Source organism: Monodelphis domestica, chromosome 2 (genome assembly GCF_027887165.1).
Source record: "Monodelphis domestica isolate mMonDom1 chromosome 2, mMonDom1.pri, whole genome shotgun sequence".
In the NCBI taxonomy this organism is placed as follows: Eukaryota; Metazoa; Chordata; class Mammalia; order Didelphimorphia; family Didelphidae; genus Monodelphis; species Monodelphis domestica.
In genome coordinates, this window is record NC_077228.1 from 397,497,780 (window position 1) to 397,504,576 (window position 6,797).

Sequence of the window (6,797 nt, forward strand, 5' to 3'; positions counted from 1 at the left end):
TTGGAAATACAGCCAGCTAGGAAAAGATTTCTAATGTATAGCATTTTTACCATGGAAAGACATGCTCTTTCCATTTTTGTCAAGTTTAGTTCAATTCAGTGCAGAAAGCATTTACTACATAATGCAAGACACCAGGTTGTGTACTGTAGATACAAATATCAAATAAGAAAATAGAAGTAGATAGAATAATTTGTTTATCTCAGTTAATTACTAGGAGATAGATAAATGTTGTGTACATAAAAAAATTGTACAACAAAAATAAAAAACAAAAGGAGAATAACAGAATTGAACAAAATATTTGAATGATTGAAAAGGCATTTATTAAGTGTCTGTTAAATGTCAGGCATTGTTAAGCACTAAGGATACAAATACACAAGAAAGATAATATTTGCCCTCATTCACACATAAGAGAGTGGTGGCTTTTGAAGTAACTTTTTGTATGGTGAGCCACCAATTGCAATGACCTTTCCAGGTAATATGATAGAAGGAACTTATAAAAAAATAAATTAAGTTGACTCCTAGTCAAATAGGAATCAAATGGTCAAAGAATAAGACCAATTTAAAAAGAAGCACAAATTATTAAGCCTCAAATACTCTACCTATCAAACTGATGCAAATTAAAACAATTTTGACATTACTATGTACCCATCAAATTGATTGAAGTAACAAAAAATAAGGAAATTCAATGCTGATGAGATTATGGGTAAATAGGCTCATTTATTGTTTGCTAGTAGAAATGGAAATTAGTGGAATCAGTTTGGAAAGTGATCTAGCAGCATACAGCAAAAGTTAGGAAGAGAATGATCCTGAATAGCTTTCATAATAAAAGAGCATGACGCAAGAGCATCTTAGCCAAGAAAAAGGAATGTTTTATTCCCCCGCAACTGCCAGCATTCTCTTCTTTGTAACTATGAAACCAGATTTTTTTTTCCATTCTATGAGGAAAGGACATATAAAATTTATTCAGATCTTGATATGACCCTGTGTCTTACTAAGCCATTGCTTGACATTTTGTTACCAGAATTCTGTGACAGTTCAGTGTCTTAGTAATGAAGAAGCTTATGACAATTTGCAAAGGCACTTTCCCCCATGGTTAACAAAGGAGTAGAGAGGATGACTAGCAAAAATTACTTATATTTGCATAAAGTTATGCATATTTCACATACATTAGGTTTTTTGACCTTTATACTAATCTTGTGAGGTAGGTGCAGCAGGTAGGTAGTATGGGTAGTTCACCTCAGCATGTTCTGCAACACCAAGGCTAATTCTCAGATGCTCAACTGGATTTCATTGATATGGATACTCACTCTAGAGATGTAGACAGCAACCTATCCATGTACGGGTTACTTAGGAATCAGAGGACCTGAATTTAAATTTTACCTCTGACCCTTACCTGTGTCACCTTAGACAAATCACTTACCTTTCCTAGATTTTGGTTTTCTCATCTGTAATATGAAGGACTAAATGGTTTCCGAAGTCCCTTCCATCTCTATTTCTAAGATACCATGATGAGTTGGCCACAGGAGGTTCAGCCAAAATGCTGATAGTTTCATCACTTTCTCTTGACATAAAGTAGATACCAATGGAGCCCTCATGCTTTCCACCTGTCATTCTTCAACTTCTACAAAAGTGACCAGTACCTCTCAGTCATCTGTGAGATTTCATTAGTACTGTGCTTTCATTGTTATAGGGAACTTCCAATGATTAAACTCTCTTCACCAATATAGATTGCCATCTGCTCTGTGACTTATCACTACATTTCTGGAGATACTCAGAGGCTAAATGACTTGCCCTGGGTCACAAAAACAGATGTGAGAATTGAACCCAGGTCTTCCTGACTCTGAGACTGACTGCATGTACTTCAGAGGTGTTGAACTTAAAGTCCACTGGCCCCGTGAGCCAGCAAAACCCTCAAAGCCAAAACCAGATTAAAATGTAATTGGGAAATGTTTAATAAATTAAAATAAAATAAAACAAATAATTTTAATTTGTGGTTTTCTAAATCATTATGCAACCTGTATGGATCCATTTATATTTGAGTTCAACACCATTGTGCTAAACTAAACTACTTCTCATTATGAATTTTAGCTAAGTAAAATTTATCACTTAGTATTTTCATTAAAAATTAGACCTTGGGGATCCCTTGGTGCCTTCCAAAATGTGTCCAAAAATGTTTAACAGATTTAAGAGAAATGTATAATTTCTGATTACTATACATCATCATTGAAGTTCCAAATTTTGCAAGCTGAACATTTCATTTTCTAAATGAGAACAAAATATTGTGAGGTAAATATTAACAAAAAACAATAAATTCAGCTCAGACCCAAGAACTCCCATTTTTTTTTTGTTTCATTTGACAATTTAGTGTCTATATTTCTTTAAAATGTATGTGCTTGGTACTTCCAATTTTTAAAAAGTGAATAAAACATAGAAACATTTACTGATTTACATGTAAAGACAGTCTATCTGGACATCTGCCTTGATGCCATATTGCTCTGAGACCAGAGTAGCCTCCATGGGCATGCAGCAGAGTATCACCAAGGTGGAAGTTTTGGAAAGAAGTTGAAGGAAGTGATGTAGAAAAAGGACTATAAAAGGCATGAACTTCCTGTCCAAGGGGCTCTTCAGCCTGAATTATTGGCTTGGAGGATTTTGGACTAGGACCGTGGCTTGGAGCTATGACTTGTGACTTTGACCTGGGACTCTGGCTCTTGGACTACTTCTGGTAAGGCTGCTCCTGGATCTTCTGCTTTGGAGCTTCGGCTTGAGTGAATGAGAAGCTGCCCCTCCTTTCTTGGCTTCTAGAGAGTTTAGTTCTGGAAAGGCCTCCCCTTCTTAGAGGAGGTCTCATGGGTTGAACCCTTGTTTAATTCACCACTGAGTCCTCTGGCTAGGGGTTAATGAGCCCTGCCTGGGTTTAGCTGAGGACCAGAGCAACATTTAGGGTGATAGGCTAGACTTCTTTTCTACCCTCTTTTACATTTCTCTACTTTCACTCTTTCCACTTTTTTGTGACTAAAACTGTTAAAAAGTCAATTTGATTTGATCTTTAATATTTTTACATCTGTGACCACAGTATTATCTTAGAATTCTCATATATACCAAAGTGTGCTGGAGGGAGCTGCTTCCTTTTTCCTCTCCATGTGTGCCTGAGGGCATTTCTTACACAACCACTCCTCTGCCCAGCAGCCTAATGGGAGCTCTTCTTCCCTCCTCTGTCTGGGTAAAAAAGTGGCTCACATGTGGTGTGGGGGTAGAGTTTGTACACTTAGTCTCTAAAAGTTTCACCATCACTACTCTAGAGGATGTACCAGATTGAGTAGCAGCAACATTTTAAATAACAGTATTTTCCTGATTTTATCCTATATTTTAAAATAAATTTTCTCTTATCATCATGTAATATATCATGTGATTAATGTAGATGATTATGGGAAGAAGTTCAAAGACAATGGGAGCTTGAAGCATTAATTGAGTGGATTAGAACATCAAAGGAAGTTCTAGATATCTGAGTGGAACAGAAGAATATACACAAAACCATTTTATTTGAGTAATGTTATAACTACGCCATCATCTCGTCCTTGCCAAAGCATTTCTCCTTCAAAATGAACCATTCCATGCTTTCTGGCCCTTAGAAGAAGTCCCACAAGCTTATTGGAAATGGTTGCATACCTTTCAAAGAGTTGTTTAAATGTCATTTTCCTGCTTCCATCTTCTCCTTTTTCTCCATTGTTCTTCATGAGCCAGCAGAGTTCTTCCAGCTCTTTCTCTACATGGACATGAGCATCTTTTCCTCTTTGCTCTGTTTTAGAACCTTCAGGAGGTCTCCCATAAATGGGGTCTCCTTTCTGGACAGGTATGATCCTGGTCTCATTACTGAATGGATTACATTTTTGATAATCATTATGGCTTTCAATCCAACCCTGCCAATTTTTCCTGAGATCATCCACAGTATTCATTGAAGTTGTGACTGAATAGCCTGCATGTTCGTCATTTTTCTCCATCTCTTGAAAGCTTCCAGATAAACATCTGGCAACTCTTTGATGTGAGACTTAACCAAAACAAAAATCTGTAAGAAAATCCAAATAGCTCTATGAAACAAACACTCCAAATGAATAAAGTCTACTTTGCTTGACATGTAAGCTTTTGGGGAAGTGACAGTCAGGCAAAGGGAGGAATTCCCTGCTACCAAGGTAACAAACAAGAGAACTAGGGCGTTGGCATAAGACTGACATAAAGCTAATTGGGAGAGACCCTTAAGAAGGGATAATACCATAAATGACAAGGAAAGAATTCATGTAGCTGTCATGTAGGAGCTTCATATTTTGTTATTCTTATAAGGAGGGACCAATCTATCATGCCTCAATGTGAAGGCTTGTGAGTGGTGTCAGTGCAATTATGATTTCTAAGGCCTGGGGCAATGTAGTCATTGCCTTGTTATAGCTACTAGGAAGAATCATCTTTGAGGAAGCAGATGAAATAAAATGGTCAACAAAAGGGAAATGTGCCATCTGTTTTGATTAGGCTAATTTCCTCACTGCCTCAGGATTCTGATGTGCCCATTACTCCCAAGCTTTTGTTGATATTGCTCCATCATTCCTTCTTCCTCCTACCTATCTATATTTTGCCCATCCTTCAGTCTTGCTGAAGTCCCATGTTTTTTCATGAAGCCTTCTCTGTTCATTAACGCTCTTGTTGGTCATTGCTGTCTCCTACTGGGAACACTTTCTTTCCTGCATGGCATCTTGCCTGCTCAATTACAGCATAAACTTCATGAGGACAGATATTATGTCTTGTAATTCTAGAACACTATTCAGTACCTAGCAGGTGCTCAATAGATACCTGTTGACTGATTGATTGTGAAGACTGAAGAACTCAAAAACAGACATTGTGAAGTGATGGCATGCTAAAGTTGTGAGCAGAACCTAAGGCTAGTTTCAAAAAGTTGACTCCAAAAGTTGATGAAGAGCCCTCCCTCTGCCACATTGCCAGAATGGAAACAATTACTGCATGTTTCCATTCCTTCGATGTAGCTGTCCTTTCTGTAGTCACCTCAGTTTCAGAAAATTCAATCTTCACCCTTCTGAGGTAAGGGGAGGGATGGAAAATGTCTCAATTGATGGCATTTCACTGGAAACAATAGTTTCCTATTTCATGTTACATCTACTGCTAAGACATTTGTTGGTTCCTAATGGTCTTCGCTCTCCTTGTCTGTCAGATTTTTTTTGAAAGCCTTTGAACTCAAAAGTTAATTATACTATCATTTATATAAGTCTTTCTTTCTCTGGGAAATTAGGCAAAACATAGATATAAATATGACTAGACAACCTTATAAAATGTTTCCGGATTTTTTTCCTTTTAAAAAATATTTTGGTTGTACTGTACATAATTTCCTTTGCCCATACCACAAAGCCTGCCTTGACCTTTTTAAATGAACATTAAGAAGGAAAAAATCCTTTAGAGTTTCTTTAGGATTCTCCTGATGAGTATTCTAGTCATAGTTAACATTAGTTAACAGGAGAAAACCATAAACCTTGTGATAAAGGTTGTATCTGTTACCAAGAAGGTTTCTTTTTGTTTACATTCCTGATTCCTCAACTTCTAAATAAGGTAATCATTATAAAGTACACATGAACCTATTGCATTGGATATGTTTTTAGAAAATCACTTACTTTTTGAATGTCTTCAGTTAAGCCATATTCTTTTATTTGTTCACATCAGCAGTAGAGATGAGTCTGTAATCTTTCCTCATCCTGGCCCCCCTTCTTAATGCAGTAGATCTAATTTTAGATCGACGGTAGAACTGACCAATCTCTATAAAGAACCACATCTATGACTAAAATAAGGTGGGATTTCTATATCCTCCTTCATTTTTTAAGGTGGATGAAGCTCAATACAGTTCACAAGACTTCAATAGAAAACATATTTAGAGAGGGTGCTGTTTCAGTGTTTGTAGTTTAGACTGTAACAAATAGTTTTAAAGATACATGAGAAAGGAACAGTGAGAGAATTTGAGAGGGGAAGACCATAAAAGGAGATTCACAAACAAAAACAATTTCTTTTACTTTGAATTTGTTTTTGTTTTTTTTTGTTTGTTTTTTTTTAAACATTATTTTATTTGGTCGTTTCCATACATTATTCACTGGAAACAAAGATCATTTTCTTTTCCTCCCCTCCCCCCCACCTTTCCCTCTCCCATAGCCGACACACGATTCCACTGGTTATCACATGTGTTCTTGACTCGAACTCATTTCCCTGTTGTTGGAATTTGCATTAGAGTGTTCATTTAGAGTCTCTCCTCAGTCTTATCCCCTCCAACCCTGTAGTCAAGCAGTTGCTTTTCATCGGTGTTTTTACTCCCACAGTTTATCCTCTGCTTGTGGATAGTATTTTTTAGATCCCTGCAGATTGTTCAGGGACATTGCATTGACACTAATGGAGAAGTCCATCACCTTCGATTGTACCACAGTGTATCAGTCTCTGTGTTACCTTGAATTTTTTTGTTATGTTGTACCATCATTGAATTTTAGAGCTGGAAGCCCAATTCCTTATTTCCTGTGCCTTATAGAATCCCCATTTCTTCATTAGCAGCTTAAGCACCAACTTCCATACAAAGCCATTTCTGATTGCCCTCCATTTCCCAACTATTGGTGTTTTCCCTCTTAAGCCATTTTGTATTTGACTCCTTTGCATTTACTTGTATTTATATTTATCCTGTATATGCTTATAAATATACTTATCCCCTTTGTTAGAATATAAATTCCTCGAGATTAGGAATTGTTTCATTCTTTGTATTTGGG

General features: G+C 36.8%; 1 long non-coding RNA gene across 1 annotated transcript; it reads right to left on the bottom strand.

The window, feature by feature from the left end:
• Positions 1–297: 297 nt before the first annotated feature.
• LOC130457438 (uncharacterized) lies at positions 298–5,954 on the bottom strand. The gene is made up of 2 exons (XR_008916667.1): positions 5,670–5,954; positions 298–4,066 (listed from the first exon to the last, which is right to left on the bottom strand). It is a non-coding gene; the product is annotated as an uncharacterized LOC130457438 (long non-coding RNA).
• Positions 5,955–6,797: the final 843 nt, after the last annotated feature.